This window comes from Musca vetustissima, unplaced genomic scaffold (assembly GCF_032173495.1).
Source record: "Musca vetustissima isolate MV318-11 ecotype Yass unplaced genomic scaffold, APGP_CSIRO_Mvet_v1 utg8951, whole genome shotgun sequence".
Lineage (NCBI taxonomy): Eukaryota > Metazoa > Arthropoda > Insecta > Diptera > Muscidae > Musca > Musca vetustissima.
In genome coordinates, this window is record NW_026882490.1 from 109,402 (window position 1) to 122,834 (window position 13,433).

Here is a 13,433-nt window from a genome sequence, read left to right on the forward strand (position 1 = left end):
GTGGCGACAATTGCCAGATTATTTATATCTTGAAATATTTTGAGATTCCTTGCTGCTAAAATCTATAAATATAAGTTGTAGAACCCATATTTAGATCCTGAAGGTAATCTGCAATACAAAATACAATTATTAAACATTTTTTGTATCAAATGTTCCATGTAATATCATGCCCTTCATTGAAAGACATCCATACAAAGTTTTCTAGTTATGTGCAATAACGAGTCTTTTGTTTTAATAGTCAGGCTCAATTGTAGTTTGTAGTTTTTTTGTACAACATTATATTAGGCAGCCAAGATTATAGCTTCGGTACTGATTCTCAAACAAACGTGGACTCGTGAGATTTATAGGTAACCAGCGACCAAATTCAACTTGTTAGCAAGTAAGGAAAGTTCAAAAGTCGGACGAAGCCGACTATTTACCACATTGGATACATACAAGAGATGCTCATATGAACAATATCCCGTAGATAGGACCGACATAGAATCTCTGGAGGACCATTTAAATGGAATCGGACGACAGCCCATACAAAAAACAATTCTGAAATCTATGAAAAATTGCATGTCTATCGGACAGGCTTTGGAGGAGGTTAACCCGGCAAAACACTCTAATGTAAATGGCGTTTAAGTTGAACAAAACTAAAGCAGCTGAAATTGGAAACTCAATAAATGGCATGTAACTTTTTTAAAAATAAAGTTATAGTGAAAGTTTTTTTATTCAGAAATAAGTAGATAATTTAATCAATTTTAAAAAACAAAAAGTATAAACGCAAAATTTATTTTGAAATAAAAAATATTCTATTGAAAAATAAATCAACTTTTTGATTTGTTCTAAGAAAATCATCATATCTTGATAGTAATCACACCTACGAGGCATTAAATAAATAAAATGGTCAATTTAATCCTTGGGCATATCGGACACCATACAAAGAAAAAACAGCCCAAAGCCATTATTGACTTACCTCCATATTGCCCAGTATACTTGCAATATTGAAGCCTGAATCATTCATTTTTAGGCATTGAAAATTGAAAATGTGTATGGAAGCTATATCTAAATCTGAACCGATTTCACCAAAACCTAACACACGTCATTCTAGACTACAATCAATATGCTAAACTAAATATCGTGCAAATCGAACATGATCTATCGTGCATCATTTACATAAAATCGGACGAAAGTATATATGAGAGTTATATCTAAACCAAAGCCGTTTTCAACAAATCTTAACACAAAACATTCTAGACTAAATTCCATACCCGCTGCCATATTTCGTGTATATTGAACAAACGTAGAACGACATAAGAATGAACGAAAATATAAATGGGGGCAATATCTAAATCCGAAAAGATTTTTACATAACACTACACACATCAAACTCAATTCAATACCCTCTGCCAAATTTCGTGTAAATCAGCAAACATATGCTTTCGGTGTACCATTTATATAAATCGAGCTATATATAAATCTGAGCCGATTCCAACAAAACTTAACAAACAAACTTCTAGACCCAATTCAATACGCTATGCTAAATTGCGTCTCAATCGGACAAATTTTGGGAGTTTGGTGCAGCATTTATATAAAATCCGACGAAAATATATATCGTCAGCTAAAATGCAAAAAGGCGTAACTATCAAAGAATTGAAAATTGACTTTTTGAATGAATATTGTGAATGTCAATAAACTACATGTGTTGACAAAGTTTTACACGTCTGCGGTCAAAAAAGGAGCTTCTATTAACAAAAAACAAAAAGACGTAACTACAAGTGGGTTTATTTCATAAATGCAAATAGGCGTAACTAACAAAAAAATCAAAATTTTACTTAATTGTTATGACTGCAATTAAACTAAATAACTAAATTTGTTAAAAAAAAAAATTATAGTCTATTATTCGTCATATGTAATATCACCCTGCCGGGCATACTTTTTCATTTCACATGACATGTTTATAGTTTTCATTCAAAACAGTTTTTTGCTTCTCCTACACAATTATGCTTTTGTTAGTTACGCCTTTTTGCATATTAGCTAACGATATGGGAGCTATATCTAAATTTTTTCGTCCTTGGATCAGGTCGCATCTATGATCTGAATTGGATCATAATTTGCTCACAAATATACATGGACGGACATAAATCGACATAAAAATGATTCTATGGATATTCTCAAAAGGAAACATGTGTCTATCTCGATTATGAATTTTAAAAAGTTATTATATTCCAATTTCTTTAAAGCATTAGGGGGTAAGCATTTGTGGTTACTAGCAAGGTCTAATTATGGCATGGTAGTGCATAGCTACCATCTGATTAAAATTTTTTCTCATTGTTCTATCAAATCAAGATACATATTTTGTGTACGTGTGTGTATCGTTTGAATACCATGTCAACAAATTAAATTGAAAAATAATTAAATTTAATAGGAATGATAACGATTTTTCAACGCGTTAGCCTGTAAATACTTACTTTGTTATGGATGAAACAACTATTTCATCGTATTCCCTATTGGATTTTGAGAAGAATTCATGACGTTTCAGTCAATTCTCGCATTTTTAGTTATATGCTGGAAAATGTCAAATAAATACAAAAACATGAAAAGATCATTCATTGAAATACATGTATTCATTGAAATACATGCATTAAAAAATAAAAATATATGGAAAACTATAAAATATATATTTCTATCGCTTCCTCATCTTTCCTCTAATATGAATATGCTGGAAAATTCGAGTTATTCTATGAAGAAAGATTTCCTGTCTCAGACTTGATGCGTCCTCTTAACATTTTTGATGTTAAAACAAAAATAAACATTAATGAAATTTATTCCGAAATGTTTCTAATGATTTTTTTTTTTTTTTTTTTGAACTTCCTGGGATATTATTTATGCTTTAAAAATATTAACAGCCTGTTTATGTATTTCGAAAGAAAGGTTTCTTTCGCTTTCAATGCGAATGAAAATCAATTTTGGTTCATATAAAAAGTTTTTACAGACAAAAGAAGTCGAACGATAAACAACTCGAAAGAAAACGTAAACGTATATTTTTTCTTTACAAATTGGGTTTATGTATGACGAAAAAGCTGTCTTTATGCGAACGAGAATGTCATATTCACTCACTTGCTTTATAGCTTTCGAATGAGTTGCAAAATCGCGAACTATGTACGAAAATTTGAAGCACATTCGCACAACACAATCTCTATACAAAATAAAAATTTTTGGAACATATTTTATAGGTATCCCTTGGATTTTTCATTCATGTTTTTAGAAAATAAAATTGTACAAATACTGAAAAATTTCATTTGACAATTTTTTTTTTGTTAAATATGTGATTGTATTTGTGTAGTTTGTTCTCATTTCCCATTTGACTCTCATTTACTGAACATTGTTGTAAAACTTTACATTTAATTTAGTAGTTTTTCGAATGGCATACGTAACGGCAAACGAACGATTGTTTTCGAAATACATGAACGCTTTTTTAAACGAAAAACAGGCTGTAAATTTAATAAATTCCGAAGAACAATTCTTTTTTTTTATTTTCCCTTAAACATTTTTTAATAGAAATGTTGCCCACCATTGCCTGAAAATCAACATTTTAGCATTTCTCTTGTATAATATATTTTAAAATCTATTATTTAATTTTCTATATTTTTTTAAATATTTCGACTTTTTTTGCCAGTACAAAAAAAGAATAATAATAAAATAAAACCGTGGGTAAAATCTTCACTCAAGTATAAGAGATTTTTCTTTTATAAAAAGGTACTAAAGCATAACAGATTATATTATTTTTGGAAGATTATGTCTGTTGATCTAGGTTCATGTTGATCCACGTCCAACGATGAATCGAATTTGATGATTGATTGAAAAAATATATGTTGTAACAATTTTAAAGTTCCCACCATGGTACAATTATACAAGGTAGGGTAGCTTTTGTCAGAAAGGAGAAAATACACATCTACCTTATGTGTCAGAATAAATGAAAACAAATGCAACAAGTTGTTTTGTTCATTTGACATATTTTTAGTTTTTGGAGAAACATTCAATTTTTTCCAAATTGAACCATATTTAAACTGCTGATACCACTTCCTTATATGTATGTATATATGTACAATACAGTTCAGAGATGTTTCACCACAATAATATTCGAAAAGATTCAAGTCGACAACTTTGGTAAAAATAATACAAGGTAGGTCAGCTTGAGCTAAATATATAGTACGTTTACATTGTACCAGATTTCGTCAATTCCATTGTATACATTTCAAATAAATCCTAACAAAGTAGGTTAATCCGGTAAAAAGTTCTAACGTAAATGCTGTTTTACAGAAAAGCAACTATGTACGTGGTGGCTTCATCTGCCAAATATAAAATAAATATACCCAACCAGTGTTTGTGTTTATTTGTCATTTCTTCAACACACAATTAAAAACGCGAAAAATGATTTATTTCCAAAATCCAGTAGGGATTACCATGAAGAGGAACGCGTTAAAACATCGTATTCATTTCTATTAAATTTGGATATACACACCTACTCAAAATATGTATTTTGATTTGATGGAACAGGACATCTTGAGTGCCCTACCTTGTAATAATTATACCCATAATTACATGAATACAATTAATTAAATTAAAATTTGATATATGTCTCAAGCATTGGTGAATTTAATACCGAAATATAATTTTATTTTGTTGTTTTAAAACAGCCTTGCATTAAAGGTTTGTAAAAATATATACATACATATATTAAAATAAATTATATATACGTATATGTTTCGTTTGGTATTCCGAACTCAAGTGCCATTGAGTGAACGTGGAACATGTCTGCTTTAAAGAATACAAGTTCCACACACTCTTGTTAAAAATTTAAAAATAGACCAGTCCGAAGAGATCTGCTCTGTGAAAATAGCGTGATTGCTGTTCTCTTTTAGATGCTAAGAGAGATCTTTTGAGCGGTTTCTGACATTTCAAAATTTTCGAATAGATTTTGTTTTAGAATTAATTTTACGAATCGATTGGATACGACTAGTGTACAAATTTGCTTCTGGCCAAAAGAACGAGAAAAGATATACCAAATAAGAAAACAAGTTCATGTGAAAAAAGAACGGAAAACGGAAAATTTTTGAGAAAAAAAATCTAAAATCTGTTGGAACGAAACTTGCGAATTTTATAAATCACTAGAAAATTTTACAAATGCTAACTCCATTAAAAAAACGGTTTCCATCGCTGCAAAGTTTAGGCGTAAGTCAAAATAAAAATAACTACCCATAATTCCGCAATAATTATATTTAACACAAAACAAAGATGGAAGTGTATAACGAAGTAGAAAAAGGGACAAAAGAGCCAATTTAAATAAATTAGAATATCAGATGTGATGAAATTTTTTGAACTAAAATAAGCCATCAACACACATATGCATGTATCCATCTCATTATGTATATACTACGTGGACAGTGATGTGCGCCAGCTAACAAGCCCTACCGACACATGGAATCATAAAAAAATAATTAGAGAATTTATGTAATGATATCATGCCTAAAAAGTATTTAATTTGTGACAGTAATAAAAAAATTGCCACTATGTTCATCATACACCACATGTACATTTATGATGATTCTTAAAAAATGCGGAATTTAATTAATTTAATATTTTTAAAACATATACATTACAAAAAATAAATTTATTAAAAAACATACATTTGTATGTAAGAATATTCAAACGTATTAGTCATACAGACTCGTACAAGGGATAAATACAAGCAAATTGCTTGGTTGGGAGGGGTTGGTTGGGATGTATTTTGTGGTCTGCCTATTGTGAAAAAAAAACAAAATTTGTATCACTTTGATATGCATACGCACATATTCATGTATAAACATATACTACATATCGAATCTGTATAGATACATTTGAAGAACAGAATATTGCAATAGGTTCGTACATATACATACATACATCTTTATATGTATGCTCATGTTTTTACACATCCAAAATTATACGTACGAACGCACAGGAAAAACAAATATTCGACGGGAGCCGAATACTTCAGTAAATTAATTGTGTAAAGATCTTTTTTCCTTCCGAAACTCTTTCAATTTTAATTATTTTTTTTCGCCTGAAATTTCTATGTGGCAATATTTTGCCACGCAAGCCATAAATATTTGTTTTCCCATGTAGGTCATGTTCGAATTATGTACACTTGTCTTTTAATGTACATACATATATGAATAAATTGGTCGGTCTTGTGGCTCTTTATCATGATTTTGTTCGCATATATTTTTACTTGTTGAAATTACAAGAAGTTCTTCTCGAGTTGGTACGGACGGATGGATATACATACTTATGATACACACGTTGTTAGCATATCCATCACTTTTAAAGCTATTTACTAAACACACGAAATATGAATATAATGTCTCAAAATACGTCCCAAAATCGGTTAACGAGTTTCACTAAATGTTTGTTTTCTTCCAAAACTCAATGTGCCATGTACACTCTTGACATAGTTGAGATTCGCCTGTTGATAGTCCTCTTTACAAAATATTTTAACTAGCATTTAATGTCAATTACTACTAATCGTAGTCGTACGTTAGCATAAACTCTGTCCAATGTCAGACAAATTGGTAAGTAGGTGTTTTTATACTTACATAGATATCCGGTATGAATACGTGTCAGTATGTTAATTTTTGTTTGGCTATGTAATAGTATTATACTTATCAGCGTCTTCGTAATTCGAAGGGAAAGTGTAAGTCTCTTTATTTGATATCGACATCAATTGTAAATTGTTTGTATTCAGGCCTAAATCTGTTTTAACTCAGGCGACCAGATTTTGGAAATGGAAAGAGATGACAAAAAGAAGAAAAGCGAATAATCTTGGAATCAATATATAAGGAACATATCAAAGAAGTAGACCCATAGTCCAGAAAGAATAGAAATGACATCCACATTCGAAGGCAAATTTGTGTACAATTAAAAAATGAAAAGGTTAGGGCTCTTTATTCTGGAGACACCTAAAACATTGAACCCAAAATATCAAATTTCCGTCAATTCGGTTGCAAAACGTGTCCAGGAATCCTAAAAATACCAAAATTTAATAATTAATATTTTTTATGGAAATTTGTTACCCAATTAGAACTCAAAATATAAAATAACAGATAATTCGTACAATTTCACTGAAATTTCATAAGATTTATTAATTTGTTTTAATTTACAAAAATAAATATTTATCAAGATTTTAAAAATATAGATGACAGATTATATAAATAGATGGCGGATAGAAGATATTAATTTTATAGATGACAGCCAGTTAAAATAGATGATTGTCCTCTAAAAAAGAGGACGTATGGTCACCTTATGTTAATTCTTCAATATGTTAATTTAAATTATTTGTGTTAAAGAACTTGCAAGAATGTACTAATTTTTACTATGATAATATTGTTCCCTTTATATCAAAAAAATGTAAAAATGAGTTGTTTCTTAAAGTGTTTTCACCGGGCTTAAGGTGTTTTCACTGGGCTAATTTGGTCAATACTTTTATGGAATAAACAAAACAAATTTATTTCTTTTTTTACTTAACGTTTATTTATTTATAGAATAGACCAATTGTAATAACATATGTTTTCTACAATTTAATAACTTTATTCATTTTAAAGGCAATAGTAGAAAATACTTCGATGTGTTATATACCGATATGCCAATCTACCATATACGCACTTTATATGATGGGGATTTCCGAAATCCTGAACATAAATTAAGCCTTTGTAAATGGCTTTGAGTTCATTTAGGAATCAGCTGATAATTGTTTATATACACACTCACTCTTGTTTACAAAAATAGAAACTTGTTACCACGAACTTTAAAATAAGATTATAACTCAAATTTGTATTTGAATTTGATATTTATAATTATTATTTATTTCCCCAAATACAGTAGACCACGGATATAAGAAAATGTTTCGCCATATAAGAAAACAGTTTATTATATAAAATACATTCATATAAGAAAAAACCGCTTATAAAAACACATTTTTCTCGATTTATCAGCGATGTTCTTATATCCGTGTTCTACAGTATGTATTTTCGGGTTTCTCCATGGCATAATTATGGAAGGTAGACTCATTTGAGAAATTGATAATGGCAAACCTTCTTAATATGAAATTCATATATCAATTTCAAATAAAATGAAAAATAAATACCATAAAGTTCTATGCCATGTACGGACGAGCGTTGTAGCGAACAACGTTGTTCGACCCCTAATTATGAAGTAATTACTTAGTTCCCCGTACAAAATTTTTTGAGCGAACACCTACTTTTGTACCTTGTTCAATTCGAATCACTCTCTGAATAACGAAGAAATTTGTCCCATCCCTAACAATTGAGAGTCAAATTGAAAATGATGAATGAAAAGTAAAAAATTGTCCATGCAAATTGTATGCAGAAGGATCTAAATTTAGTTGTCTACATAATACAATATGTATTTCTTTCCGTTTTGTTCTAATTAGCGTATAAAACAAAAAACAAATGTGGGGCCACCAAAAAAAAAAAAAAAAAAACAATTCTCCAATTTTGTATATGTGACATTTGAATTGAGAAAATATAAAAATGTATGAAAACAACAATATTTTCAGAAAAAATGGAAAACATGAATTAAAAGTAAATAGATATGGGTTCATACTATAGTCAGGAGAAAGGGAATTAATTTTTCTATTTAGATCCATATGTGATTCATGCAAATATGTTAGAATTTTGGTGTAAAACAAGAAACAAAAAGTTTGAAATAAAAAACTCTGATGACGTGAATTAAGAATAGTGTTATATGAACGGGTTTATTCATGTACGTAATTCTGAGAGAGAACTACGTTGTTCGAATGCCCGTCAGAACATGGTATTATGTATGTCGATGTCGAAATATATTTTCTAACGCTGAACATTGCTCTCAAGATTTAACACCATGGTTTCATTTAAATTTTGAAAGCTGAATTAAACTATATAATGTAGAAAGCGTAACGACGATAATCTTTATTACTATGAAGAATTATTATAATTATAAAAAGTTAAGACTATACCCATGGTATAATTATTACAAGGTAGGGCACAGCTACCAACTGATTACAATTTTTTCTCAAGGTGGCTTGTTCCATCAAATCAAAATACATATTTTGTGTATGTGTGTGTATTGTTTTGAATGCTATGTCAAATAAATTCAAAATAAGTTGAAATATATTTAAATTTATTTGAAATGAAAATTATGTTTTTAACACGTTCGTCTGGAAGTAATTACTTTGTTATGGATGAAACAAACATTTGATGGTATTCCCTACAGGATTTTGGGAATAAATCATAACCGTTGATTAATTTTTCGCGTTTTTTACTTTTGTGTTGAAAAATGTCAAATAAACACAAATACTTGTTGCGTATATTTATTTTATTTTTGGCAGAAGAAGCCACACGTGCATAGTTCCTTTTTTGTTATTCACCTCAAGCTGCCCTACCTTGTATTATTGTACCATGACTATACCAAGAACTTTACCCATAAGACCAATTTTAAGCTACCATTATAAATTCTATAGCAAACATCCAAGGGGTTGTAGAAATGTGCAATATTTCAAAGACAGAAATGAATAAATCGGATTTTATTTTGATTGAAAATACCGTCGACTTCGATCAATGCATATCAAAAAAATCGAGCTTTATTCATTTCGTTTTACATACAATATTAATAAAAACACTCATTTCCCGATTTGCTCGAAATTCTATGCGAAATCGCACGCACCAAATATTGTGTCACTTTTTCTAAAATTACCAAAATACCAACGCTTTATGTGTGTCATTCTATTGGTTTAAAGTTCTAAATAGTTGTATAACAAAAATAACAGAAGTTGAAAAAATGGGTTTTATTTAAATTACAGCTATTATTAAACGATAACTATTAATCGTGTTGAATGAAAGCATTGTATGTTAAAAATGTAAAATGTACCTTTGATATACCTTGTGATAATTACTCCATGTAATAGACCAATACTTTGACCTCACCACCGTTTTAATATTTAATCGGAAACTTTTGAATATAAAAAAACGTCACACTATTCCTCTTACAATGTTCAATTTTAATTAAATTTTACATCGTTTAATGTTTCATTTCCTTTGTATATATGTATGTTAAATACGTAGAACATGCTCGGTGTAAATCTGGCTTTATTGCATACAAGTTATCTGTTTGGCAATGTGGCAACGTCTGCCAAACACACGAGAAAGAACGACGCATGATGGAACAAGTTGAACTAATGTGCTGGATCTAGTTCCAACCGTTCCTTTCGATTTTGCCTCCATTATACCCCATTCGTAAACAATGGTCATTCTTGGCCATTTTGCTTTAAGTTGCTGTTTCGGTGGAACGTTTTTAATTTGAGCCGGATCAGTGTACGAGTTGCTGTGCTCGTCGAGTTGTTTAGTTTTAGTTGTGTTTTAAACGAGACGGGAGACAGATTTGAATTGTATTCGATATCCGTGCATTTTTCCAGTGTATTTTTTAAGAAACTAAACAAAAATACATTTATGCCGCAAAAATGACCGCGATTATTCAAAATGACATTCAAAACGACAAAGTATGTTCAGTAAATTTATTTTTGGCTCTTCCCAGCTATTAGCAATTGTTGTGCAAATAAAAGAAAAGAAAGCAGACATTTCTGTTTAATCCCAGTTCCAATTTGCATTGTTTTTCCCAAAACAATGACGTCAATATGTGGTGTGCTTGCTGATCTTCTTTTTGTGTGTGAATGTTTGTGTACATGTATAGAATGTAAACGCACAAATAGATAGATATCCATTAGATACATAGATAGAAAGAACATCGTCGTGTGTAAATGTATGCTCATGAGATAATTGTGAATTTATTGTGGGGTGTGGTCAGCGAGTCTTTACTTTGCGCTGTTCACCTTCCATCCGTGCTATCGGTGTTTTGTTGTTACCCATCAATTCCGAGTGGAATCCCATCCAAATACCCACTTCCGAATTATTCCCACCACCCACTTCCTGTTGTTACTGGTGGACATACGAACACCACCTAGGTATATCGTCGTGGTGAAACATACACCCAGTAACAAACCTGTCCAACTCCCACAATTTGAATGGACCTCTCCAAGTAAGTACTTGATGTGTGAGTGTGTCTGTCTCTCTCTGTTCCCCCTCCCCAAAATGTGGATACCTTTTCACTTGGTACGTGTTCATTAACATTTCGTTGTGATTATTTTTGTTTTGTTTTGATTGTTTGTGTCCAGTCGTCGCCACTTCTCCTGACGTCTATGCATGTTAAGTGAAAATTGCTACATAAGTTTTCCCTAATATCCATTTTGCGAAAATGAAGGCTAATTTTCGTTCAGATAAGATGGTATATATATGAATATAAGGTGTATGTACATCTATATGGACAATTTTGTATCTGCAAAATAAGTCGATCATCGTCGTCATCATCATCCTATTAGGCCTAATAAAATCTTTGATGACGACGACGCCAAACTCGCATAGACAAACCACTAGACTAGATACACACCGTCACACGCACAAAACCACCAGACAGACATTCGTCTATATTTTATTTGTTGGCGATCTCAGAAGAAGAGACCGGTTTTGGAATTTGTGATCTGAAATTGTTCTGCTTTGACGCTCTTAATTGTGCAAACGCTATTCAGAGTTAGCGTAAATGCGTGTTTATGTTTTATTACATGACATCACTGCCAACACTGAGCAACAATGAATAAAATCCATATATAATAATATCTTTAATTGGAATACGTATATATCTATGTATGTATGTATTCTTATTCGCTTATTCGTTGTATCTTCCAATTTGTAAATTCCTCTTCTAACAGCCCAGTCTCAGTCTCTGAGCAGAAATATTGTCTGCCGTTGGGGGCTTAAGTGGCTCTTACTATGGCAGTCGCCATTGACGCTGCCATAGTTGCTCAAATTCTACGAATTTATCATCAAACGTTCAGTGCACAGGCACCTAAAGTGTAACATAAGCTTGTTAAGTTAAACCGTCAATTTTGCAATAATTATTTCTCGCAAATATATACAAACGACAATGAATCTCCAGAGAATTTTGCAAAACAAAAATATGATGATAATGTTTTTTTCTAGTGCACCATTTGTTGCTAAATTACTTTTCTTCCACTTTCATTTCTATGTCCTGGAATTTGTAAACAATTTGCACACACACACACATGGCATGTATGCCATCCATTTGAAATATTTATAAACAACCTTTTTCTCTCAAGTTCGTTAAATTTATTACTAAATATGTTATATAATTTTTTTGTTTTGCATTAAAATGAATTCTTTTGAGCACATTTACCATGTTTATTGGAAGTTAAGAAGCAATACAAGAAGTGCTTCAATGGATGTGTTAAATTTGTTGGCAAAATCTTCTAAATTATATTTTTTATGCTTAGAGATTATAAGATATTTCAGACAATTCGGAGTCGATTTTTTGGATATCAACTATTTGATATGATGAATAAACTAAGGCGCCCACATTTTGCAATATATTTTTCAAGTGGTATAAATCTGTTTGAAATGTCATAGACTGGGGCAAGATATATAGCGGTCGGAACACACAACTGATTCTGATATATAGCCATCACTAAACATGATTTTTTTTTTATTTTGTTATATATTATTTGGAGATTTTTTTGGGAGAGTGAATTATTTTGTTGTTGCGATAGGCATACATCAACACACCTTTTTTTTAAATTTGTCAATATAATTTTTGGCAAATCTATTTTAATAGTGCATTTTTTTGTTTCTTGTTATCATTGTCATGAATCGTGATTGCTATACAATCTCAATCATAAATCAAATTTCACTCTCTGTGCCCAATTAAAGTTTATCATTATTACTAATATTTTTATAAATAACTGAACATTTATCGCTAGACTTTTTAATTAACCGATAATATTTCAATATATGATTTTACTTTCTCTTTAGTATTTATTTTTACATGTCAAGATAACTTATGTCGACATGCCATTTTATAATGAATCCTTTTGCTGATTATTATCACAATCACATAACAATTACAGAAGAAACCCTTACATCAAAAAAGTTTGACCCTTTGTAACACTACTGAATTACGTAAACTATATGAAACAAACAAGGTTTATGCAGATTGATGTTGTCAATGTTGCCGATTATGACCTTTCTTTTATACTTTCACGCCCCAATGTAATGAAACATGTTTAAATTAGATAAACCAAATGTAAATAGCAAAATGTATTCCGTTTAGTACCTACCTTTAATGTTTTAGCATTAGTTCAATCATTAATGGTATGTTCCCGTACTGCTATTTTTTACTACGATAACAATTTTTTTTTACACTACGGGAATAGACTTCCTTTTTAACGGCATACCGGTTATAACGACGGTATCCAAAAGTTCCGAGAAAAAAATCTGCCCTTTATTCGA